The 27,062-nt window shown below is 45.0% G+C and overlaps 1 protein-coding gene and 1 long non-coding RNA gene across 9 annotated transcripts in view; one reads left to right on the top strand and one right to left on the bottom strand.

Moving 5' to 3' along the window:
- The window catches only part of SMIM3 (small integral membrane protein 3), a 29,910-nt gene extending 8,978 nt beyond the window's left edge, over positions 1–20,932 (bottom strand). Inside the window, exons 1-4 of one of the 8 annotated variants that reach the window (XR_004429992.1) lie at positions 20,918–20,932; positions 15,624–15,909; positions 12,279–12,329; positions 10,425–10,741 (exon numbers count right to left, since the gene is read on the bottom strand). The gene's annotated coding sequence lies outside the window, so the exon portion shown is untranslated. The other 7 variants (XR_004429994.1, XR_004429993.1, XR_004429995.1 and 4 more) reach the window with 7 other exon arrangements.
- LOC117065612 lies at positions 11,785–15,031 on the top strand. The gene is made up of 3 exons (XR_004429998.1): positions 11,785–12,132; positions 13,456–13,655; positions 14,836–15,031. It is a non-coding gene; the product is annotated as an uncharacterized LOC117065612 (long non-coding RNA).
- Positions 20,933–27,062: the final 6,130 nt, after the last annotated feature.

Genomic DNA, 27,062 nt, shown 5'->3' with positions numbered 1-27,062 from the left:
AATGGAAAAGTCAATAATCCCAAAATGACTATTTTGTATCCACTAACAAAACTGAATGTGGGGGGTAGGGAGGAATGTGGTTTCTACAAAACAGGAAAAAACCTTTTTACTTTTTTTTTTTTTTTTTTGAGACAGAGTCTCGCTCGGTTGCCCAGGCTGGAGTGCAGTGGCGCAATCTCAGCTCACTGCATCCTCTGCCTCCTGGGTTCAAGCAAACCCGTGCCTCACCCTCTTGAGTAGCTGGGACCACAGGCGTGCACCACCACGCCTGGCTAATTTTTGTATTTTTTGTAGAGATGAGGTTTTGCCATGTTGGCCAGTCTGGTCTCAAACTCCTGGCCTCAAGTGATCCACCCACCTCAGTCTCCCAAAGGATGAGCGACCGCACCTGGTCAAATTTTACTTTTCCAAAGGTAGAAAATTCATCCCCTGTATCAAATATTCCACTTGATCCAATTTAGGCAGGAAAGGGGAAGCCCTGCTGCCTAATTAGAAAACACCAAGTTTTACTTCTGGGACCACTTTTCTTAAGTAACGAAAAGTTCTTTTACAAAAGAAAGAATCCTTGTTCCAGCCAATCCCACCATTTGGCAAGTTTTCTAGTTATATAAAAATTATATAAATTTCATAAATTAAAATTTCCCACAAGTTTATAGTTTTAGGGTAACTGGATTCAAGGCGACAAGCCTGTGTTATCTACTCGCCAGACTCACTAGCAAGCAACTTTTTCCTCTCTGACAGGACAATATTGTTTTTGTTTTTGGTTCAGTACTATCATGACAAGTAACTCAGTCCAGGATATTCATTCATTTATTCATGTGTCAAGCACTTGCTTGGTATTTGCAAGATACTCTCTCAGGACTTACTATTACTTACTCCTTATGACTCGGTGCCTCAAGAAGCACAGAGAAGTGAAATACCACTTCCCTTATTTCCTCAAACACAGGATCATACGAGCCAGCATTTGTTTAACAAATTGTATTTGTTTAAACTTGTAAAAACAAAAATAAATTGTTTTATTTCCCAAATTTGTATTATTTGTATTTGCTTAACAAATCCCATTCATTAACATATTAAAACTTCAAAAAAATCCTATGTGGGGATTTTACAGCTATGAAAACTAAAACTGAGAGAGGTTAGCCAGACATTGATCATAAAGCTAAGCGAACAGGATTCAAACTCAGGAATCCTGATTTGGCACTTACCACTACGCTACAGCTACCTTCAAAGAGTCCACACAGACCCAGTGTATAAGCATGGAGTGTATACCAGACCCACAGCTTTCTTCTAAGTCCAGGTCAAACACTGTTTCTAGCTAAAGGCCATTCCATATTTACAGAATTAAGAAGAGATATGCAATCTACAAAGATCAGGACTTCTTTTTTTTTTTTTTTTTTTTTTTGAGACGGAGTCGCGCTCTGTCGCCCGGGCTGGAGTGCAGTGGCCGGATCTCAGCTCACTGCAAGCTCCGCCTCCCGGGTTTACGCCATTCTCCTGCCTCAGTCTCCCGAGTAGCTGGGACTACAGGCGCCCACCACGTCGCCCGGCTAGTTTTTTTTTTTTTTTTGTATTTTTTAGTAGAGACGGGGTTTCACCGTGTTAGCCAGGATGGTCTCGATCTCCTGACCTCGTGATCCGCCCGTCTCGGCCTCCCAAAGTGCTGGGATTACAGGCTTGAGCCACCGCGCCAGGCCAAAGATCAGGACTTCTGATTCTAGTAATGGTAAACTAGACAATTTGGACCAGTTCTTTTACTGAAGACAGCTAGAAAAGTGGGACCAAAAAAACCTGCTTGAAGGCACTAAGAGCCAACGAAATAATGAAGAATTTCCAGTCTTCATTGCTTGAGAAAAAGCAGGACTCTAAGCTTCACGCAGGTTTTTGTGGTCCCACTTTTATGAGAGAAGGCAAAAATCCAGGGAGGAGAGCCTGTCATTTTCCCCTACTGGAGAATGGAGACTAAGCAGTTCTGACAGACTCAGGAGACTAAGTAAGAGGACAAAAGCTGGAGTCCAAGACTGCCAAGAGAGGGAGAGTAAAACTTCTGCACTTTGAGCTTGGACCTTAAAAAGCACCCTTAGTGCTAAAGATGAACTGGAAGTATACCAGTCCTCCCAGAGACTACAACTCAGCTTTGCATTATCATAGCTCCTGAAATTAAATTAAGGAATCTCCAGGTGCTTGGCAGAGGCAAATATACATCCTCTCTGGAGGCAATAACATCATGATATGTCTCAAATTATGTTTTGTTTACAAATATAATGTCCAACACATAACCAAAATTAATCAAGAATGCAAAAAGACAGGATGATACAAACAAAATAATCAGAAACAACAGACAATAGGAAAAAAAGTCTACTGGGGCTCCAGGTATTGGAGTCATCAGACAGACACATAGTTCAAATAACTTTGCTTACTATGTTCAAGGAGGAAAAAACTCCAAGTTTGAGAATTTTGATAGAGAATTTGAAATTACAAGAAAGAATAAACAGATTTGTTTAAAAGAATCGAATAGAGGTTACAAGTAGTGGCTCACACCTGTGATCCCAGCCACTACTTGTAACCTCTTTGGGAGGGAAAGGCAGGTGGATCACTTGAGCTCAGGAATTCAAGATTAGCCTAAGCAACATGGCAAAATCCCATCTCCACAAAAAAGTTTTAAAAATTAGCCGGGCATGGTGTGCACCTGTAGTCCCAGCTACTCAGGAGGCTGAGGTGGGAGGATCAGTTGAGCCCAGGAGGCTAAGGCTGCAGTGAGCCATGACTGGGCCACTGCATTCCAGTCTGGGTGACAGAGTGAGACCCTGTCTCAAAAAACAACAACAAAGAGAACCAAATAGAAATTCTAGAACTGAAAAATATAATAGAAATTTAAAAGTCAGTAGATGCGCTTAAAAATTGAGTAGATTAGCTTTAGTTAAAGAGAGAATTAGTAAACGAATCAGGGGAAAGATCAGGGGAAAATACTTAGAATGAAGTAGGGAGAAATGAAAGGATGGAAAATACAGAAAAAAATAGGTAATAGAGATAGAGGAAACAGTGACAAGGTACAACATAAATATATTGGAGTATCAGAAGGAGAAAAGAGAGAATGAAGTAGAACAATATTGGAATAAATAATAACAGAATTTTCCAAAACCGATTAAAGACACCAATTTGCATACTAAAGAGGTCCCATGAACTCCTAGCAGAATACATAAATTGGAATCCATGATTAGAAATACAGTAAATCTGGCCAGGTGCGGTGACTCATGCTTGTAATCCCAGCACTTTGGGAGGCTGAGGTGGGCGGATCATTTGAGGTCAGGAGTTTGAGACCAGCCTGGCCAACACGGTGAAACTCTGTCTCTACTAAAAATACAAAAATTAGTATGTTGTGGCACACGTCTGTAGTCCCACCTACTTGGGAAGCTGAGGCAGGAGAATCATTTGAACCCAGGAGGTAGGGGTTACAGTGTGCCAAGATGGCACCACTGCACTCCAGCCTGAGCAACAGACTCCATTAAAAAAAAAAAAAAAGTAAATATGCTGAGACCCAAAGATAAAAGAGAAATAAGACATAATATCTTTAAATGAGAAACAATTAGATTGACAACCAACTTCTCAACAGAAACAATGGAATTTAAAAATAGCAGAATGATCTCTTCAAAGAGGTGAACAGAAATAACTGCCAAGAATAATGGTGCAATAAGACATTTTCAGGCTGGGCGCGGTGACTCATGCCTGTAATCCCAGCACTTTGAGAGGCCAAGGCAGGCGGATCATTTGAGGTCAAAAGTTCAAGACCAGTCTGGCCAACATGGTGAAACCCGTCTCTACTAAAAATACAAAAATTAGCCAGATGTCGTGGCACACGCCTGTAATCTCAGCTACTCGGGAGGCTGAGGCAGGAGAATCGCTTGAACCCGGGAGGCAGAGGTTGCAGTGAGGCAAGATCGCACCACTGCACTCCAGCCTGGGCGACAACGCGAGACTCCACCTCAAAAAAAAAAAAAAGACATTTTCAGAAAAAAAAAAATACAGAATTAAAGTATTCAAGAGCAATAACTAACAAATTGTGGAAGAAATAAAATTAAAGTATTTTGATTTTCTTGTATTGCCTAAGAAAGGGCAGAAGAGCCAGGCGCGGTGGCTCAAGCCTGTAATCCCAGCACTTTGGGAGGCCGAGACGGGCGGATCACGAGGTCAGGAGATCGAGACCATCCTGGCTAACACGGTGAAACCCGTCTCTACTAAAAATACAAAAAACTAGCCGGGCGACGTGGCGGGCGCCTGTAGCCCCAGCTACTGGGGAGGCTGAGGCAGGAGAATGGCGGGAACTCGGGAGGCGGAGCTTGCAGTGAGCCGAGATCCGGCCACAGCACTCCAGGCTGGGCAACGGAGCGAGACTCCGTCTCAAAAAAAAAAAAAAAAAAAAAAAAAAAAAAGAAAGGGCAGAAGAACCAAATCATATTAGACGTTGTTAAATCAAGGATGCATATTGTAATCTCTATGGCAGCCACTAAAAATATCAGTCAAAGAGTGCATAATTTCCAGGGGAAAACAGGAGAGGCAAAAAACAACAACAAATACTTACAATAGAGGGGACAAATAGAAAGCATAGAGAAAGATGGTAGATTTAAACCCAAACTAAGAAGGACCATTAGGGTATATACAAATAAAAATAAAATATACCATACATATATATTTTTTAGAAGAGACACGTGGGGATTAGAAAGATTGAAAGTCAAAGGATACAAATGAAACACTGTGTAACCATGAATCACCTACACTGGTAGCCCCATACTAGTATAAGGGCAAGTAGACTTTTAGGCAAAAAGTATTACTAGAGATACCAGAAAGGTAAAGTGATTTTCTATTTTTATGTACCCAATCTCAGAATTATAAGGAGAAATAGACAAGTCTACAATTACAGTGGGAGATTTCAAGACATCTCTCTCAGATACTGATAAAACAAAAAGCTTGTGGGGAAAGGCAGGATGAGCAGAATAGATGTTATCAACAAAGCCCAGAGTTGATGAGATACATGATGTGTTGTAAGCATATGGAGTTCTGGTGGCTTTGGCAAGAGGTTTAACCTCTTTGAGCTTTAGTTTCCTCATTTGTAAAACGGAAATAATAACTAATAATTATAACCACTTCATAGGGATGCTCTGGAGGTTAAATGAGCTAATGCACATAAAGCACTTAGGACAACACCTGGTACACAGTAAGGGCTTCACAAAGTTAAGCTGAGCTAGTGAACCCAGCATTGTTCCTAAATCACAAGGTCAAGAGATCGAGACCATCCAGGCCACCATGGTGAAACCCTGTCTCTACTAAAAGTACAAAAATTAGCTGGGTGTGGTGGGGCACGCCTGTAGTCCCAGCTACTCAGGAAGCTGAGGCAGGAGAACTGCTTGAACCCGGAGGTTGCAGTTAGCCAAGATCGCACCACTGCCCTCCAGCCTGGTGACAGAGTGAGACTTCGTCTCAAAAAAAAAAAAAAAAAGGACTTCAGAGGCTCTGCTATTAGTTAGGGTGTCGTGACTGCTTCGTGACTGATCTGGGACCAATGTAGGAAACCACAGTGAAAAGTTTTTTTAAGTAAAAAAATTTTAAGTTGTCCCCAGCTTGAACCTTCCACCGGAAACTTACACCCTCCACATTTGAGCTGCAGCTAACAGTCAACTTTTGAGAGCTTGCCAATGGTTATCTAACAGGTTTTACTGCCAGAGAGTTCACTGAGGAAGAAGGCAATAAAAGGAGTGACTTCCTGCTGGCAGGCAAGCTTAATTATCTCAAAGTAGGAGACAAGGCAGATAGAGGCAGGCGGCTTCCCGCAGGTGTGGCCTTAGCCCAGCACTGCCAGGGCTCTGTGCAGACTACGCTGCTGCTGTTTTGTTTCCACCAGCCACGGTGGCCAGAGAGCAGACAGCTATAACCAGCTCCGAGTCACTGATGCTGGGGCGTCCAAAGATGCATGACTCTTCAAGTATTTTGCAGAATTTGAACAAGGCTGATGGTTCCCAGGACACAGGACTAGAGGGTTTGCCAGCCTTGTCCACCTTATAGGACCCCTTCCAAAAAGGCTCCACCCTCAGAAGATGCTGCTGAGGTTGTCAGGAAAGAATGGAACATTTAAGCCAGAGATGGCAACTCAAGTTCCTAGATGGAGCCACACTAGCCACTTTGTAGCCTGGGGAACCTAACAACTGTGTCCCAGCGGCTGATCCCAGTTGAAGACCTTTGTGCTTGCTGTTTCTTCTCAGAATGCTCTTTTCCTCCCCTGTCCATTGCCTCAATGTCCATGACCTCAATCTAAATGTTACGTTTTAGTAAAGTTTTTCCAGACTCACTCCGTTAAACTACCACTCTTATCTTGTTTTATTTTCTGCAGACGCTTTTCACAATCTAAAATTAGCTTGTTTGTTGCTTGTTTGTTTTTATTGGCCTTTTCCCTATTTGTTCATTTGGTCCCTCAAATGCAAGCACAAGGATCGCAGAAGCCTCATCTCTTGTGTATTGCTGTGTCCTCAGCACCTATCACAGGGCCTGGCATATCATAAGTGCCAAAAAATATAAAATCAATGAAGAAATGAATACGGGAAGACTATTTCAGATGTGAGCTCACTTGTGGAACCTAATTGACTGAAGAGGTCCAGAAAGAATCCTTATCCCTGCAAAAGTCCCAATGATCCTAAAAGTCAGAATCCTATCTCCAAAATAACATAACATCCTCTGATTTTACCATTTTCTGGGCTCTTTGTACATTCAGGAAGGATTACCGGGGCCTCTTTCTTTCCCAGCCCACCCTGTATATACCAGGCAGAAGAGAACTGGCCTTTCAGAATGAAGTCCTCTAGGGTTCCCACTTGTTGATTTGCTTGAACTGATAAGTTCAAATTCGAGTTCTGACACCATGTGCTCAGGAGCTGGGCACTGAAGTGCGGAGCGGGGACAGGGGTGAGGGGAGCAGTGTTGTTGCCCAAGATGTGAATCTTTCTGCTCTCAGAAGAGGACAGGGAGGCTGATAAAAGGGGGGGCAGGTTTCCCATGCCAAGTCCATTATGAGAAGGCCATATCAGCTTCACATTTACTCTTAGCAGTATTATTTCTCCTCCCATTGTGTAACGGCCTCAAACATTTACCAACCCAGCACAGTCATTTCACCAGGGACCTTTGGTCCAAATAAAGGGGCCAGAGGAAGGAATGGACAGGACATACAACTACCAAAACAGTGAAATGAATCAAATAACAGGCTTTTCTCCACTGTCCCAAAGTCCCTAAGGAGCACTGTGTTCTCATTTCATCCCAACTGGCCCCTGTCTCTCCAAACTTCCTAACAGGCTACAGACCTGCCTGAGTTTCCATCTGCTCCTCTGTGGCTGGAAAAATGGAAAAACACCAGGATATTTCAAAGAGATCGGAACACAGCCAGAGCTGTGTAAGACCGCACGTACCATCTGACCCAGCCAATCGCAGTCTTAGAAACCAACAGAGAGCTAGCAGAGGAGAAAGCCCAGGCCAAATCCCCAGCATCCTGTTTAAGGCACTACCATCCATCATTGCTATTTGCCAGTGACTAAGTGCCTGCTGTGTGTCAGGCTAACAAAGGAGACTGTCCATGAGAGGGGCTGGCAGGGTGCTCTGGGACAGAGCTGCAAGAGCACCAGGCGGTGGTAGTGCTTTGCCTCAATGTGTGAGCCTCAACAGGTCGCTCTCCCAAAGTGGGCCTCGTGTGTAGAAGGCAGAATAATGCCCACCACCACCACCAAAGACATCTATGTCCTGGTCCCCAGAATCTTGAATATGATCCTATATAGTGGGTCACTAGCAAGAAACATATCCAATCAGCCAATCAGAGTACAAATCAATAAAATAAGGAAGCTCTTTGTATACACAACTAAGCAATTTAAAGTATACGGTTTAGACGTGGAATCTGGCTTGCTGTTGTTTAATGTACTAGGCAATTATACTTCTGAGCAGTTCCCCTTCCTAACTACCTAACTCTAAGCCTTTACTGCTAGATGTCTCCATTATCTCTTGAGGTTCACCTTCTGCTTCCCTAGTAAGTTGGAAGGGTACTAGGTCTCCAGGGATCCACTAGAACAGTGACTATCAAATTCTCACTTAATTTCTTCCAGGTCACCCTGAAAGTAAGTGCCAGAGGCAAGATCTGAACCTGGTTCCCCCCAATTCCAATGAAGTTCAGAGGATAGGCCCTGGAGCCAGGGTGCCTGCATCCAAATTACAGCTCTGCCACTTACTTTCTGTGTGATCATGGGTGAGTCACTCTCTCTGGACCTCAGTTTCCTCATCTACAAAATGGAGGTGATGACAGTCCCTCCCTAATAGGACTGTGGTAAAGCCTAAATGAGTTAATACAAGTAAAATGCTTAGAGTCATGCCTAGCTTATAGTAAGCACTCAGTAAATGGCAAGTATGATCATTATAACATCATTCTGCTTACTGGGCCAGTCAGGGTTGGGGAGGACAAGGCAGGGTGTGGCAGTGCTAACATTTACTCCTATACTCCAATAAACTGTGTTTGTGAGTACACGTGCCCATTTTTTATACCACTGTCACACCCAACCAAGATATCCTCTTTCCTTGGAGGTATTTCCTCTGTTTGCATGTTTCAATCCATAGAGAAGAAACGGAGACACAATGTTTAAAGGATTGGCATATGGCTGGGAAAGCATCTGAGGCTGTGACCGGCCCTTATTCCCTTGGTCTGTCACCCCCAAGGGCCTGGGATCTGACCTGACCACAGGTCCCCAGAGTCTCTCATTTGTTTGGCATCTCTAACACCTCACTGCAGCTCAGTGGTTCTCTGGCTGTTCTCTGGGACTCCCCAGATCTTTTGTGTCATGGAGCCACAGTTCTGAGGTTTGGAGAGGTCAGTTGTGGGAGACTTCATGAAGCATGACTTGTAACCCCCACAGCATGATTCACAGTCCCAGGACAGCTGGGAACAGGAGGTCCCGGCTGGAGCAGGAAAACACTTTTTGTTTTTTTCGGTTGTCATTGCAGAAGCACATGATGTCCTAAAGCTTAGCTGTGCTGCCTTGCGTGTGTCTAGATGGCTGCTGTGCGGCCTGCATAAACCAAAGAGCATGTCATGCTCAACCACAGACAAACAAACATCTGTTCCACTCCCGCGTCTTCATTTTACAGATGGGGAAGGCAAGGGCCAGAGAGGGGAAATGCCTCCATTAGGGTAACTCAGAGGGTCTCCTAACCCGCAGAGAACTGTTCTTCCCACTCCCACCTCCACCTCATTCAGGCATCCCCAATTCTTCCAAACTACGTGCCCACTGCAGTAGCAGCACGCATCATAGCAGATGTTCAAGGAATCTCTGATACTTGTGTGATTGTGCAGCCTTCACCACCACACCCTGGAGCTTTGAGGACCTTAGTATTCATTACAGAGAACCGGAGACTCCTCAGTCCCCAGGTGCAGCAGGATTCCAGCTGGTCCAGAAGAAACAAGTGCAGCTGCGTGAGTAAGAGCCCAGCCTAGCCCTCAATCAGAATAACAGCCCCTGAGGTTTGTTTCAATTTGTGGGAGGGGGAGGTGGTTACCCCTTTCATCCTTTCACTCAGTACATATGTATGGAGCACCTACTGTTAGCCAGGCCCTTGGCAGAGCTGAGGATGCCTCAGAGATGACGATAGACAGGCAGTCCCTACCCTCAAGAAACTGGCATGGGGGAGAGTAGGGAGCAAGAGAACCGGCAGCTGGAACAACCATGTCCTCAGGAAAGGGACAGATAACCAGCAGGAGGAAGCCTGAAGGAAGGCTTCTCTCCAAGATACTTTGCTCACGTCCTTTCTCGTTTGCTTTCTGCACGCAAAAAATGTTTTCCCCATTTCACTGATGGAAAAACAAGGATGGTGAAGCAGCTAGTGACAGAACCAGGGCTGGAACTCGCCACTCCTGACTCCAAACTCCTGGCGCCTTCTACACGGGGCCTCGAGAAAACGGGGACAGATAAGTGCAAAGACCCAAACGCAGCGCAGCGCTCAAGCAGGTGCGCCGCAGGCCCGGGCGCTAAATCCTGACGCTGGGCCTGGAGAGCCAGGAGGTGGCAGTCCGCCCGAGGAGGAGGCTTCCCGAGAAGGCAAGGGCAGGGGACCCGGAGAGAAGCCAGTCTCCGAGTGGGGCTGGGGCTCGCCCACCCAAACTCCGCCTCCCCCAGGCCCAAAATTCTGTGCACGAGTAGGCTCGAACTTAGGGGCTGACAGCGGGAGAAAAAGGAGGGGGGAGTAAGGGCAAGAAATACAAAAGTGATGAAAAGGGAGAATGGGGGAGGAGAGAACGGACTTAAGAAGAACGTTGGGAGCCCTGGGAAAGGGGCAGCACTAGAGATAGGTCGCAAGTCCGAAGAGCTCCGCTCTGCCAGAGTCCCCACAAACAACCCCCCGGTGGCTCCACTCACTCCAGATGGCGGCGAGTCTGCGGAAAGTTCCTGGGGCAGGGATGGCTCGGTGCTTCTCAGGGTCCCCAGAACTGCATGGGATCTGGCGGCTGGAAGCGACCCCCAGGCCAGGAATCTCAGCCCCAGGCAGCGCCCGGAACGTGCCCCGGCTGCCCCGGGAGGCGGGAGCGCGCAAGCGAGTCCGGGACGCGCGACTGGCTTTGGAATGCGCGGCCGCTGGGGACCGCCCCCGGAACGCCCCGGCCCGGGGCCGCGGCAACTCCGGCTCAGCTCCTCCTCCAGCGTCCCCTGCGGGCTGTGCACGGGGAAAAAGGAACCTGCGAGAGAAAGGAGAGTCCAGGGCATCTCGGTCTCCCCTCTCACCTTGCCACACACTCGCCGCGTAGCCTCGGACGAGTCACTTGGCTTCTCGGGGGTCTCCGCTCTCTGGATTGTAAACGGAGAGGGTTGGCCTAAAATGTGTCCTCCAGGACCTTTCCAGCTATAGTCTAGACATGGGAAAGAAAGTCTAGTTGGACGGAGGAGCCGGGACTCAGATCCTGCTTTGCAATGTCCGAAGTGTAGGGTCCTTCCAAGGCTTTGCCTCTCTGTTTCATTCTCTGTAAAGTGAAAAGGTAACACCTGTCTCCCAGCCCTGTTGTGAGGATTGGTTTAGAGGACCAGTGTGAAGCTGGTTGGTTCTCTGCCATAACATGACTTTGAGCGTCCTGTTTATTTTGTGATAACAGTGAAATAGCCCAATCCAAGGTGATCAAGAGCCCATTAGAATCCAGCATCTGAGAGACTTCCCAGGCCACCGTGGGTGGCCCAGCTTCCATGCGGGACAAGGCCAATTCTACAATCTTCTGCCCCCTCCATGTCATCCATAGGGTGAGAGGGGACTCCCGTCCCATCTTGGTACCCACACTTTTTAATTCACAGTAGTTTTCTTTAATCTTGCTCTTCTGAAAAAGGGAGCACAAGCCTTGACTATCAGTGAGACCTTGAGCAGTCTTGGAGCCCAGTAGTGTTTTGGAGGGTTTGGAAAGAGCCATACTGCCTTCCCCAGGCCTAAATTTGATATGGTGTGGGCCCCAAACTTAGAACTTACACCTTGCTGTTCCCTCTGATTCAGGGATGAGGTCAGCAGAAATGACCTCTAAATCATCATTATCAGATACCAGTTTCTTAAGTGAAGGACAGTGAGGATGAAGGGGATTCACATGAGAAATGACAGCCTAAGGGCTGTCCCAACAACATGTTTTATTCAAAAGAGATAGTGTGGGAACCTAAAAACAAGGACAACCTAATTCTGAATAGTTTAATACAAAACTCTCATTTAATAGTAAAAAAAAGAGTTGAAGGAGGACAACCTTTTTTTTTCTTTCTTTCTTTCTGCCCGCAGAGGAGTCTCGGTCTGTCACCCAGGCTGGAGTGCAGTGGCACGATCTCAGCTCACTGCAACAGGAGGACAATCTTAATACAACATTTTCCCTGGTTAGTGAAGGGGATGAGAGTTCCCTTGGGTGGACAACTGGTAACTCCATGTGCCCTGCTGTGAACATTGGCTACCCTCTGGGACAAGGCAGAAGCTCAAGACTGGTGCCAGCTGAGGCCTAGTCTCCCTTCCCATTTATCAGTTTATTAGTGTCTCTTTAATATCGACTTGCCCTGGGACCCTAAAAGCAAGCCAGAAATAAAGTTTGAATCCCCACAGGAGCCTGCCATGGTAAGTCTGCTGCCTCGGCTGGACTGATTTTGCTAAGAGAGCACTGAAGGGAAGAATAATGGATGCTGTGCTGGATGTACGAGGGGGGCAAATAGCCAATTTCAACAACAAGCTTTTGTTACAGCAAAAGCCAGAAAACAACTCACAACTTCCTTGGTCCTCTGTTACAACCACTCCAAAGAGAAAACCATCAGGACCTGAAAGAAATAAGTAATACTCTGTTAGAGAGCCCCTGATACTGGGGGAGAACTTGTACATTAGAAGTTGTAGTCTAATGACATTGGCTGCCATCAAAACATGGCCTTGGCCAGGGGTGGTGGCTCATGCCTGTAATCTCAGTACTTTGGGAGGCCGAGGCGGGTGGATCACCTAAGGTCAGCAGTTCGAGACCAGCCTGGCCAACATGGTGAAACCCTGTATCTACTAAAAATACAATAATTAGCCAGGTGTGGTGGTGGGCCCCTGTAATCCCAGCTACTGGAGAGGCTGAGGCAGGAGAATCACTTGAAACCTGGAAGCAGAGGCGGCAGTGAGCCGAATTGCCCCAATGCACTCCAGCCTGGGCAACAAAGTGAGATTCTGTCTCCAGAAAAAAAAAAAAAAAAAAAAAAAAAAAACGCTGCCTTTTGAGGCCCTCATTAGGATGCAATCCATAGCAAATACCCTCTCTAGGAATTATATCTACAGAAGACGTTTTCTTTTCATTTTTGACGTGTACAGATATATTTATTTTGTTGTGGGGAATAATATGATAAATCGTATTAGAAATCAGAAAACCAGGCCGGGCGCGGTGGCTCAAGCCTGTAATCCCAGCACTTTGGGAGGCCGAGGCGGGCGGATCACGAGGTCAGGAGATCGAGACCCTCCTGGCTAACACGGTGAAACCCCGTCTCTACTAAAAATACAAAAAACTAGCCCGGCGCGGTGGCGGGCGCCTGTAGTCCCAGCTACTCGGAGGCTGAGGCGGGAGAATGGCGGGAACCTGGGAGGCGGAGCTTGCAGTGAGCCGAGATCACGCCACTGTACTCCAGCCTGGGCGACACAGCGAGACTCCGTCTCAAAAAAAAAAAAAAAAAAAAAGAAATCAGAAAACCAAAATTTTGAGTCTGACACCCAGTAGCCCACCCAAGCTCCATCAAATAATAAAATGAGACCTATTCCTCACATCTGGTACAATTATGATGAGTAAAGATTTTATTCATGTATAGCAGACCCCTGAATAACATCCTTCTGTTATAACGTTGATGAGGGAAAAAAAATTGTTTCCCTGCTAACTGTGTGGAGTTTGCATGTCCTCCTCATGTCTTCGTGGATCTTCCCCAGGTACCCTGGTCGGTTTCCTCCCACGTCCCGAAGATGTGCATGTTAGGCAAACTGGTGTGTAGTCCCAGCGTGAATGACTGTGGGTGTGTGTGAGTGTGCTCTGCAATGGGATGGCGTCCTGTCCAGGACTGGTTACTGCCTTGAGCCCTGAACTGCCGGGATAGGCTCTGGCCACCCGAACTCTAAACTGGAATAAGCGGGTAAATAATTCTCTTCCTTGTTTTTATTAATCTTTACTAAACATATGTATGACTCACAATTATTTCAGTGTTCAATATTGAAAGTGTTTTAGTCTTTGTTTAGAAGTTTGGTGGTATTTTTGTTATCAGAAATATGCTGTAGGAACTTAACTCTTCTTTCTGTCCATTTGTCTATGGTAAAATTGATTTCCTTATATATAGTTTCACTTAAAATCAAAGTGTCCAAGAACCTATTGAGGAGGCTGAGTGAGGACTTACTGTAGTCCTTCATTCAAAGCTATTTATTGAATATCTCCTACATGTTCTAGGCACTAAGGAAGACAAATTATCTTTATTTATTGTGCTTACATCTACTGGGAAAATATTCACAAAAAATAAGTAGGCAAATAAATAAGCAAGATGATACCAGTTTGTGAAACCATGAAGAACATAAAGGAAGATGATGAGAGAGGATGGAGAGTGTTTTATCGTGGAGATTGTAGCTAATCTGAATTTCCTAAATAGTTTATATCATTAATGATTATGTTAGTCTGTAATATATCAACTTAAACGTAATTTCCAAGGTCTTTAATTAACTGAGAATTTAGATTGATACTAAATCAAGTAAACTGGTGAATAATCTTAGCTGCTTGGATAATTTCTACGAAAGATAGAATACAAAAACATTGGTCACCAAGCATGGTATTGTACACTGTTTGCACACCTTTGCCTCTTAGTTTTATATGTTTGAGAGTTGATAAACCTTTGGAATATATTAATGTATATATTTTATTTTACCACTTAAAGAAATGCAAAAGGGGTCAGCACCATGGCTCACGCCTGTAATCCCAGCACTTTGGGAGGCTGAGGCCAGCAGATCATTTGAGGCCAGGAGTTCAAGACCAGCAGGGCCAACATAGTGAAACCCTGACTCTATTTAAAAATACAAAAAATTAGCCGGGAGTGGTGAAGTGAAATCATGATTGTGAAAGAGCATGTGCCTAGTAAATATTACCTATTTGAATAGATAGTATATATGAATGGCATGATCATACATCGGACTTTTCCCTAGGCCCTAGAGTAGAGCCTTCACACTACATACAATTCTTTCCTTCCTGAATTTTCACTAAAGTGAAACACTGCATGTCCAAAACTAAAGGGAAAATTAAAAACAATCTAATCCAAATTCTCCCTTTTACAGATGCGGAAACTGAGGCTCAGGGAGACTGAGTGACTTGCCAAGGCCACCAACTGGCAATTGTTAGAGCCAGACTATGAACCCAGGACAGCTTGACTACTGAACCTAAACTCTTTGTCACTCTGCACTAATAATTTTGAGTGGGTTCTGGTTTTATCAAAGTCCTCCCTAAGTTCAAATTTCTGGTTACAATATTTTCCTTTCAATCACCTGCACCTAGGTGCAGAATAAGTGCTCTACTAGTTGAATGAATGAATAAATGAATGATTGGATGACAAGAGGTCAACCTAGACTTCTCTTTCCAGTTCTGAAATTGTGCCGAAGGCAAAGTTGTATGCTTGAAAAACTGTTGTATTAACTCACAGAGTTCTCCAGAGAAACAGAACCAATTGTGTGTGTGTGTGTGTGTGTGTGTGTGTAGAGAGAGAGACAGCAAGAGAACAAGAAAGAGAGATTGATTCTTAAGGAAGTGGCTTGGCCGGGCGCGGTGGCTCAAGCCTGTAATCCCAGCACTTTGGGAGGCCGAGACGGGCGGATCACGAGGTCAGGAGATCGAGACCATCCTGACTAACACGGTGAAACCCCGTCTCTACTAAAAATACAAAAAACTAGCCGGGCGAGGTGGCGGGCGCTTGTGGTCCCAGCTACTCGGGAGGCTGAGGCAGGAGAATGGCGTGAACCCGGGAGGCGGAGCTTGCAGTGAGCTGAGATCCGGCCACTGCACTCCAGCCCGGGCGACAGAGCAAGACTCCGTCTCAAAAAAAAAAAAAAAAAAAAAGGAAGTGGCTTACATGATTGTAAAGGCTAGCAAGTCCAAAATCTGCAGGGTACCCCAGCAGGTTGGAAACCTAGGGAAGACTTGATGTTGCCTCTTGAGTCTGAAAGCAGTTTGCTGGCAGAATTCCCTCTTCCTAGGGAAGGTCTATCTTTTTCTTAAGGCTTTCAATTGATTGGATGAGGTCCACTGACATTATGGAGGATAATCTGCTTTGCTCAAAGTTCACTGATTTGTTTCTTTAAGAGGCAAGGTCTTGCTCTGTCACCCAGGCTCGAGTGCAGTGGCACAATCACAGATCACTGCAGCCAAAAACAGAACAGAATTGTAAGACAATAGGATGTTTAGTCTAGAGATGGGAGGACTCATATAGGCAGTGCGGAATCTGAGCAAACCTCTGAAGTATGCCTGGGGCAGAGGGAGCCAACCTAGAATCAGAGAGTATCAGCTGAGGAGAAGCAAATCTCAGCTTACCCAAAGAAAGAATTTTTTAAAGAGCTGTCTGAAAATGGACAGAACAGGCTTTCTTGGGATGTCATGCGTTCCCTAACACGAGAGGCATGAGAGCAGAGAGATATCGCAGAAGGTCTTCATTGAGACAGTGGAAGACTGGGGGATGGGGCAGGGAGTGTGTCACTGGCACAAGGTAAAGGCACTAAACTGGCACTAAACAGTACTAAACCATGACTTCTAGTCCTGGCTCTGTCACTAGTTTGCTATATGATCCTGAGGAAGTCCCTTCTCCTTTCTCTATCTTCAGGTTCCAGAAGTGAAAAGAAGATAGTTGAGTTAAATGTTCTCTGAAGTCACTTGCACCTCCAAAATTTTTTTAAAGCTAAGGCTCAAGGATCTTAAGATTACTACAGTTTTTAATTAAAAGCATACCTGTGTGGGGGTGATCTATTTTGTTTCACTGATGAATCTGTGCTGCTTCAGACATTAGATCCTCACTTACAGGCCCCTAAACAGCTCGAGTCTTCCCAAAAGTCAGGCAATAAGCACCAGGACTCCTGATATTACTAGTCTCCCTCTCTTCCCCTTTCTTCCTGAAAAAATTTCCAAAGTTCTTTTTGTTCTATAAATCCTTGTGCAAAATGCCTTCTTACTCTTTGGGGGAAGCTCCACTCGCTTGCTAACTCAAAAGAAATAACTTTCTAGCCTCAAAATAAGAGGCAGGAATTTTTATTTTAATTTGTATTATGGCTGAAAGACTTCATTGAATTAATGATAAGGAAGGATGGTGAAATGATGAAATTTCTCGAACATGTGGAATTTGAGATAAAACAAAATGCTAAGCAGACAGGGAGAAAGAAGAGGAAATGGAAGTGTTCTGTTTTATAGCTTTGAAGTGGAGTGATAGTCATATGGTCTCATTAGTGTGGTTATAATTATTTGAATCATTTTTCATGGCTTAATTCCAAAGTGTTCAATTATTACACAGTCATGTAGCTAGAGATAATAGAATGTCTATTACCAGAAGATATCTCTGTTCAGTCAGTCTAATTTTTGAAGTAAACTTTGGTCTCAAATATTTATATGCATTTGCCTATATTTTTCAAAAAAGAGTATTTACTTGAATGAAACACTTATTTAGCACTTATTGTATAGCAAAGATTTTATATGCATTATATTACTTAGTCCTTAAAACAATTCTAGGGTGAAAATGTTATCAATCCCTATTTTACACATCAGAAAACAGAAGCCCAAAGAGGATATGTTAACTTTTCTAAGATTACCCAACAGCAAGTAAAATAACTGATTCTAAATATCTTGCATCTTACTGAGTTAGGTCCTCTCTGTGCCTCTTTTTCTGCTCATTGAGTAATTCCAATTCCTGACCTAGGTAAGGCACAGTGAAATGCACAGGCACAATCAGAATTGCAATGCACACTGCCTAATGCAGAAGCAGAATCAGACAATTAGCTACATGGTTACAAGAGAGGGTAGAGTAATTGTGAGAATAAAAGGGAAAAATTATTGTTTTGAAACCTATACAATGCATCTATATTTAAGAGTATTAATAAGTTTTACTTATTAACTTTAAGCATGCACTTAAGTTTCATTTTTGCTTCCAGATTCACCCTCTGCACAGTTCTCCATCCTGCCTTGTGAATGGGAGGTTCATCTGAATGTATCCCATCAGTGGGCCTGGTAGCAGACACTGCCAATCCCTGCACAAATCTCTTAGGCCTTCTCTACCTCAATGTTTCACAGACTTCCAATTGCCAGTATCTGTATCTTTGTGTCTGAAGGCTTTTCCCAGAAACACAGAAGGTTGGTCTGTCAGTCCAAAAGTATCCAGGAATTAACCCTTTTCTCCAGGAGCAGCCCTCAACCAAGACTTTAGTGGTATAAATACCCCAACTCCCTCATCCTTCGGTGAAATAATTCTGAGAGGTGTGTTTACATTGTTTGCAGAGTTTCTCTGTGGGACTAGGCTCCAGTCACCCACTATGATAGCTGGCTTAATAACACGATCATAGCAGCTGTCTTCTCTTCTTTATTTGACTTCCTCAGTTCCCTACTGGTGTACCCTGAACCTCTGAACTCTCAAATAAATGACTTGCACTTAAACCCTTATCCCACAATCTGCTTCTGAGGGAAACTAAGATAGATTTCCTTGATGTCTAGCTTTCTGGTGGGCTCATCTAAGAGGGAAGCACCAGCAGAGGCTGAGGTGTTTTGCATTCTACCCCCACCCCCACCCCAGGGGCCGCAAGGCTGGCTCTGTGGCCCAATTCCTGTCAGCGGACCCTCTTCACACAGCTCTGTCTGTCTCCAGAGTACAGTAACTGCTCCCACCCTTGCGTCTTCAGGCCTCAGGCCATAAACAGTACCCACCTTTACTAACCCTGTGAACTGCAGTATTCCTTCCTTTTCATTGCTCTCCACCCCACCCACAATTTCACAAATAGTTTCTATGTTAAACTTTCTTTTTTTTTTTTTTTTTTTTTTTGAGACGGAGTCTTGCTCTGTCACCCAGGCTGGAGTGCAGTGGCCGGATCTCAGCTCACTGCAAGCTCCGCCTCCCGGGTTCACGCCATTCTCCTGTCTCAGCCTCCTGAGTAGCTGGGACTACAGGCGCCCACCACCACGCCCGGCTAGTTTTTTGTATTTTTTAGTAGAGACGGGGTTTCACCGTATTAGCCAGAGATGGTCTCGATCTCCTGACCTCATGATCCGCCCGTCTCGGCCTCCCAAAGTGCTGGGATTACAGGCTTGAGCCACCACGCCCGGCCAAACTTTCTTCAAATTATCCATTTTAGCCCACCATCTGTTTCCTGTTGGTACTGTGACTGATTCAGCTGGTTTGATGACTTCTGGGTTTGACCTCAGAGAAGACAGTTGGTTATAGGGACATGTGGGGAGGGCATAAGGCCATGACTAGGACAGTGGAGCAGGCAGAGATGGAAAGAGAAGTATACAGTGTGGCAGAGGTTAACTGTTATGGTGGTGGGAAGGAAAGAACAAAGTATCCCCACACTTAGCAGCTTAAAATAAACATTTATTATCTTACAGTTTCTGAGGGTCAGAGTCCAGGAGTTGCTAACGTGGGTGGTTCTAGCTCAGGGTCTCTCACAGGTTTGCAGTCAGGCTGTCATATGGGTCTGTAATCATCTCCATACTCAAGTGGAGCTGGAGAATCCACCTCTGAACTCACTCGCTGGTTGCTGGCAGGCCTTAGTCCTCACCAGCTGTGGGCTAGAGGCTTCAGTTTCCTGCCACACAGGCCATGCTATGGGGTTGCTCACAAAATGGAAGCTTGCTTCTCCCAAACAAATGACACAAGAGAAAGGGGTGTGTGTGTGTGTGTGTGTGTGTGTGTGTGTGTGTGTCAGAGAGAGAGAACTCCAGCAAGAGAGGGTCCGACACAGAAGACAGTCTTTTATAATCTAGTCTCGGAAGTGTCATCCCATCACTTCTGTCATATGCTGTTGGTCACACAGACCAACCCTGGTAGACAAGGGTAGAAACACCAGAAGGCAGTAGCTGCTGATGGCCAACTTGGAGGCTCACTTCCACCAGTGCTCAAGAGTAACAAAATATCCCATTAAACTTCCCTGTGGGGACAGGAAGGCTCTCAGATGAGACAGCTGAAAGTCTAAAAGAACTTCCCAGGAATAAATTATAAGAGGGGCAACACTGGAAATTCCAATTGTTCAAAACATTTTTTTTAAGAAGCCAACTTAGTGCTGCTCAGAAGTAAAGCTGGAAAGCCAGTGTAACTTTAGACAAATGAATTCCTCTCTCCAACCCTGTTTTCTCACTTGTTAATGAGGGGATTGGGCCATACTCCATGGCCTAATAACCAATACTTACATAGCACTGATAGCACTGACAGCACTGACAGTGTGCTGCCCTCTACCCACTTTACTTGTATTAACGCATTTTACCTTCACAGCAGGGGGAGAAGCTACTGTGGAGAGCCTTTGGTCCCATTCCAAACAGGCTGGGCTCTCCCACACCAGCGTCCCCTCAGCGTGAGCTGGAACACTGAAGATCTGATTAATGTGTTTAGCAACTGACTGACTGGCTGTTTCTCTGGCCTCTTGTGAAATATGCCTTCCTGTGTTGTCATCACTATGCCTTGTGGGTTGAAACAAAATAAGAGACTGAACAAGTTAGTTTCATTTCCTTTTCTTAAATATAAAAGTGTCTAGTCCTTTCCTGGATGTTTTTATCTTGACCTCAGGGAAAATAGTCTTGGTAATTTCTGAGGAAATAAACCCCCAGTGGCTGAATTTGGTCAAACTGAGAAACAAACTGTCCCCGGGCCCAACCAGGCCTCCCCATTGCCTAACTTCAAGCTGTCCCCTCCCATATGGCAGTCTATGGGCATGAGGAAATCCCATAGGCTCTATCTTCAAAATACAGCCAGAATCCCTGGTCCATGGCACTATCTTCTTTTGCTTGGCTCACTGTTGCAGTTGCTAACTGAACCCTGATTCTATCCTTGTCTCTCTACAGTCCATTTCCAAAATGATGTCAGGAATGATCCCTGTAAAATGTAGATTAGATCACATCACTGCTCTGCTCGAAATCCTGCAATGGTTCCACATTCCCTTCAGAGAAAAATTCAACATCTTTTAAATGCCCTTTGAGATCCTACAGGAGTGCACCCCCAGCCCCCATTAACTCTGGGACATCATCCCCTAAACCCCTCCCCCTTGCTCACTCTTTAACAGTGACACAGGTCTTGCTGCTCCTCACACACGCCTTAGAGACCTTAGAGACCTTGGAGAAGGCTCTTTCCCCAGATATCCACTGGGCTCTCGCTCTACCTCCTTCAAATCTTTGCTCAAACCTTACCTTTTCAAGAGGGTTACCCTGACCACACAATTCAAAGTTGCAATCCTCCTCTCTCCCTCCAGTTCTTGTTCTGCCTTCTAAAAGAAGGAACTGCTTAAAGGTGAAAAAGAAAGAAAAATTTTTTTTTAGTTGCCAGCTTCCGTATGGCAGCAAGTTCCAGACGGTTTAAAATAGTATTCGTCCACTCAACAAATACTAACCGAGGGCTTGCTTTGTGCCAGGCACTGAGTTAGGCAGGAATTCAGTCTTCAGTTTTACTTTGCTCAATTCAGTGAGCAATACGCTGGTGCTCTCCTAGAAGCAAGCCTTGGGGTTGGGTGGTGAATTGTGCAAGAGGGAGGGTGAGAAACATTCTTTGCTTGGCCAAATTTTAGTCAGGCTTCTGAATCTTCTGTAGGCCCATCTGTGCACTTCCTCATAAAAAGTGGTTTTAGTGGGCCAGGCATGGTGGCTTATGCCTATAATCCCAGCACTTTGCGGGGGCCAAGGTGGGCGGATCACGAGGTCAGGAGATCGAGACCATCTTGGCTAACACGGTAAAACTCCATCTCCACTAAAAATAAAAAAAGGTAGCCAGCTGTGGTGGCGGGCACCTGTAGTCTCAGCTACTCAGGAGGCTGAGGCAGGAGAATGGCGTGAACCCAGGAGCTGGAGCTTGTAGTGAGCTGAGATTGTGCCACTGCACTCCAGCCTGGGCAACAGAGCAAGACTCCGTCTCAAAAAAAAAAAAAAAAAAGTGGTTTTAGTGAAGAACTCTGCTAAGTCAGTTTACTGAGAACCCCCCTATGACTAGGTTCCTCATCCTCTACCATCCCCCAGGTGCTGTCTGATTACCCTGGCCTGTCCTCAGCAAGAATCCCATTAGGTGAGTTTAGCCAGAATCCCCCTTACTCCTGATGTTTGCTCTTAGCAATTTTCCTTCCAGCGACCCCCACCCTGCTCCTTGGCTATACATTCCCACTGGGCCGTGCTGTATTGGGAGTTGAGCCCAATCTGTCTCCCCTACTGCCAGACCCCATTGCAGTGGTCCCTATATCTATCACGATGGTCCTGAATAAAGTCTTTCTTCCTGTGCTTTAACAACTATCTTTGAATAATTTTTTCTTTACCAAGCACCAGCCAAGTGTAGTAAAAGCAGGAAACTTGGAACCAAGCCCTGAGTTCAAACCCTAGCTTCATCTCCTTCGATCTTAAAATAAGGGGAGTAGATTAATCTCTAAGGTCACCTCTGGCTTTACTGTTTCATGATTTCACCCTCATTTCACCGAGAGCTCTAGCCCCTTGTTCAGTGTGAGTGCTCAGAGGTGAGTCAGGACAAACATGCAGAAGAGATGAGTGGAATAGAGAGGCATGTGTTAGAGATATTCAGGTGGTAAAATCAAAGGAAGGAGCCACCAAGGAAGCTCTCAGGGTTTTGGCTGGGGCAGCTAAGTGTGGGTAAGGGTATAGCTACTGTAGGAGTGCCAGGTATATGGGGAAAAATGAGCCCTATAAAAAAAAAAAAAATTGTAGACCGAACTTGGTCAAGCACAATGGCTCACACCTGTAATCCCAACACTCTGGGATGCCAAAGTTGCGGAGGATCTCTTGAGCCCAGGAGTTAGAGGCCAGCCTGGGCAACATAGCAAGACTTCCACCTCTACAAAACATTTAAAAATAAGCTAAGCATGGTGGTATGTGCCTGTAGTCCTAGCTACTCAGGAGGCTAAGGTGGAGGATCACTTGAGCCCAGAAGGTCCAGGTTGCAGTAAGCTCTTATAGCCACTGCACTCCAGCCTGGGCAACAGAGGAAGACTCTGTCTCTTAAAAAAACAAACAAAAAAAAAGACTGAACAATTTTGCACTTGAAAAAACAAAAGACAAAAACAATTTACAGTTCAGTTCAATTAAAAAGCAAAAACAATTCAAAAGATTTCCCAGAACAAAGGCAGGCCAGCAGCCTTTTGCCATGTTTACACTTGGGAAATTAGCTTTAGCCCTGCCACCACCACCACATTTCCTGGGCAGGGCCCCCACAGGCGCTAGCATGGATATTTATGAAACAAGGGCTTCTTTTTTCTTCCCCCTCTGTTCACTTACTATGACTTTTAGATTAGCCTGCAGATTGATTCAACACAGGAAACCCTGTAATTAATACAGTTTTCAAGTAGGAAAGCAAAAGTGGGGAAGGCAGCCAGGGCAGGTGGCCAGCATTGGTGAGAGCAGCTCCCCGGGATTCCTAAGCTATAGAAAACCTTGAGTCTCCGAGGTCAGAGCCCAGATTCGGTCCCCTTCACAAGACCTCATTTGACCAAAGTCTGACTAACTCCCAGTTTTTTCCATTATTATTGTGGATTTACTCTGAAGGACTCTTTGTAAAAATGAAAACCACTTTCAGTTTTTTATACTTGGTATATTAAGGGAGCATTTCTTCCATGTGCTTAGTACTTCAAAGCTTACAAAATGCTTTCACAGTCTGGATGATTTTTTATTTTCACCAAGGCAAGGATTATTATTCTTATTCTATGTATCTTGAAACAAGACTCTGAGGTGTTAAATGGCTTTTAAAAGATCACATAGCTAGAAAGTGCCAAAACTATCCACTGGAAATTTGATAATATTCCAGGTAGGCAAAACAGTGGGAAATCGATATCTCATACATTTACAGTGACAGTGTAAATTGGCCTAGCATTTCACAAGGACTCATTGCCAGTATTTACTAAATGCAGTTATCCTTTGACCTGCCAGTTCAACTTTAGGGTCTCTGTATTAGCCTGAGCTCCCCCTAGAAAGCAGAGCTCAAAATGAGAGCCTGCAGGCAGGAAGCCAGCATTGAGAAGTGAATGAGCGTGAGTCCAGGGCTAGGAAGAGTAAAAAAGCAACACAAGGCTACATTATCAAGCTGGTCACCATTGTGCATAACTAGGACTCGATCCTGCTAGAACCCTTTAAGGAACCATGGAGAGTGGGCCTGAAAAAAGGAAGACGGAGACATTTATTCACAGGCTCACACCCTACACTGGTGAAAGGTTACTCCATAGACTGTTAACTCTTCTACACTTCCATGTTTGACAGAGGAATCCTAAGAATGTATTCATGTATTATATAGTTATTAATAAAAAGATGAGGGGAGAGCCTGGGCCTGGAAACTGGAGTTGGCACTGGAACACGGATCTCCAAAGTCAAGTCTAATTTTCAGAGTCTGGCAGATAGGGTTCTGTGGAACTGGAGTTATAATTGGCCGGGCGCGGTGGCTCAAGCCTGTAATCCCAGCACTTTGGGAGGCCGAGACGGGCGGATCACGAGGTCAGGAGATCGAGACCATCCTGGCTAACACGGTGAAACCCCGTCTCTACTAAAAAATACAAAAAACTAGCCGGGCGAGGTGGCGGGCGCCTGTAGTCCCAGCTACTCGGGAGGCTGAGGCAGGAGAATGGCGTAAACCCGGGAGGCGGAGCTTGCAGTGAGCTGAGATCCGGCCACTGTACTCCAGCCTGGGAGACAGAGCGAGACTCCGTCTCAAAAAAAAATAAAATAAAATAAAGAATAGAATCCAGTTCCCTTGAAGGTACAGAGAGAGGCACAGCAAGAGACAGGTAGGGTGTTTCACTTTTCTGCCACAAGCAACTCCATATTCCACAGCACACTGGGCACAGAACATCTGATATCCTGCCAGGCAGTGTTATCAATAGTCAAAAGGCATCAGAGATAAGGCCCACCATGCCCAGTCCCAAGGCCAAAGACAGAAAATTTGTGGGGAAAAGAAAGAAAGATCAGACTGTTACTGTGTCTATATAGAAAGAAGTAGACATAAGAGACTCCATTTTGTTCTGTATTTGAGATGCTGTTAATCTGTGACCCTACCCCCAACCTTGTCCTTGCAAGAGACATGTGCTATGGTGACTCAAGGTTTAAAGGATTTTGGGCTGTGCAGGGTGTGCTTTGTTAAACAAGTGCCTGAAGGCAGCTTGCTGGTTAAAAGTCATCACCATTCTCTTAATCTCAAGTACCCAGGAACAGGTACACTGCCAAAGGTCGCAGGGACCTCTGCCTAGGAAAGCTAGGTATTGTCCAAGGTTTCTCCCCATGTGATAGTCTGAAATATGGCCTCGTGGGATGGGAAAGACCTGATCGTCCCCCAGCCTGACACCTGTCAAGGGTCTGTGCTGAGGAGGGCCAGTACAAAAGGAAAGAAGGCCTCTTGGCCGTTGTTGGCAGTTGAGATAGAGAAAAGCATCTGTCTCCTGCCGGTCCCTGGGCAATGGAACATCTCGGTGTAAAACCTGATTGTATGTTCTGTTTACTGAGAAAGGAGAAAACCGCCTTAGGGCGAAAGGTGGGACTTGCTAGCACAATGCTGCTCTTTATGCACTAATAAGGTTTATGAAGATGTTTGCATATGCACATCAAGGCACAACACTTTTCCTTAAACTTATTTATGTCACAGAGATCTTTATTCATATGTCTTACTGCTGACCTTCTTCCTACGATGATCCCATTATCCTGCCACTTCCCTTTTTAATAAGATGGTAAAGATAATTATCAATAAATACTAAGGGAACTCAGAGACCGGGTGCCGGCATGGGTCCTCTGTATGGTGAGCGCTGGTCCCCTGGGCCCACTTTTTCTTTCTCTATACTTTGTGTCTCATTTCTTTTCTCAAGTCTCTCGTTCCACCTAACGAGAAATGCCCACAGGTGTGGAGGGGCAGGCCACCCCTTGAAAATTAAGTGATTATCAAAAAGCAATACTTTTCCAATTTAGTGAGCATGAGATTCACCTGGGAGCTTGTTAGACATTTAGATTCCTGGACCCCACCCCAGAAATTCCAATTTGGGTCTTGGGCAGAGCCCTGAATCTACATTTATAAATCCCTCAAGTAATTCTCATGTAGGTGATCCAGGACCACACTTGAGAAACACTGCCCTGGGACCTAGACTCTGAGCCTTCAAGGACGGAAAGTATCTCATTTACCGCTAGTTCCCTCCCCAGTACCGGCCATGTAGCAGGGACAAGATAATTGGCCATTGAATTATTCAAAATCAGTGCTCTAAAAAGTGTCTGTTTTATGTGGATTCAGCTCAAGTCTGCAGCCTTTCTGTACCTGCAGCCTCTGGGACTTCATTTTAACAGCATAGTCCAGAAAAGGGAATTTAAACTCAGTAGAGACTAGTTTATAAACCAGAAAGCCAACGAATTCATTAACCTGAAGAAGTAACTGCAAATCAGTTGGCTAGTAATATATTTTCTCCTAGGAGCAGAAGCTACCTATGAAACCAAATTAGTGCCAGGCTATTGCTTGGTGAACAGGTAATGACTTTTAGGCTTAATTGGTAAAGCGTGACATAAATTGTGAGATTAGCACTGCATAAGTCAAAAAGGTCTATATAAATGTAAGGTATTATTAACATCACTATATTAGAAAATATGCTGGAGAGAGTATACATAGGGGTTATGCCTGGAAACACTAGAATCAGATAGAAAAGGGTTCTACCTCTGTGAAACCTTATAGATGAGTCACTGCACTTCCCTGTGCCTCAGTTTCCTGCTCTGTAAAATAGAAATAATGATAGCCACACGCCTTTTGGAGTTGTTGTAAGAATTAGACAATGTATGTAAAGTTTTGACACAGTGTGCTGCATTTAATAAGTGCTCAATAAATGTTTGCTAATAGTATTCAGTTCCCTTTCTTATAAATCACCAACTCTAATGTCCGACAGGTAAATAATACAACACTACTACAATTATAAAAACGCAGACCTGGTAGCAGGCAACAGAGGCTCCAGTTTCTGCTGGGCAATTCTAGGTGGTCATTTTACATACTGTGGAGTCCCAATGAAGAGAAAGGGAGTCAGGCTAGTAGGACCAAGGGAAAGCAAAACGAGCAGATGCGCTCTAAGTCTGCCTTTCTTCATGGTGCAGGACACATAGCCCTCCTGTGCAAATAACTCACAATCTTCCTGCACTCAGCTATCACCAGACACATGCAAGTTAGCTCCCTGTAACCTTGGAGTTATCGGTACCGCACAGCACTCTGCAGCCCAAGAACCGTCCGATAAAATCTCCAGCAAGTCTTTGTTTCCTTGAAGTCAGCTCCTCTGGCTGGTCGGCCCACTGCAACTTTTCAACGTATTTTCATACCTTTGCTAATACATCTGCATTTCTT

Source organism: Trachypithecus francoisi, unplaced genomic scaffold, assembly GCF_009764315.1.
Source record: "Trachypithecus francoisi isolate TF-2019V2 unplaced genomic scaffold, Tfra_2.0 Lachesis_group2, whole genome shotgun sequence".
Classification (NCBI taxonomy): Eukaryota; Metazoa; Chordata; class Mammalia; order Primates; family Cercopithecidae; genus Trachypithecus; species Trachypithecus francoisi.
Note: the sequence above shows the minus strand (reverse complement) of the source record. Positions and strands in the feature narration are given on the sequence as shown.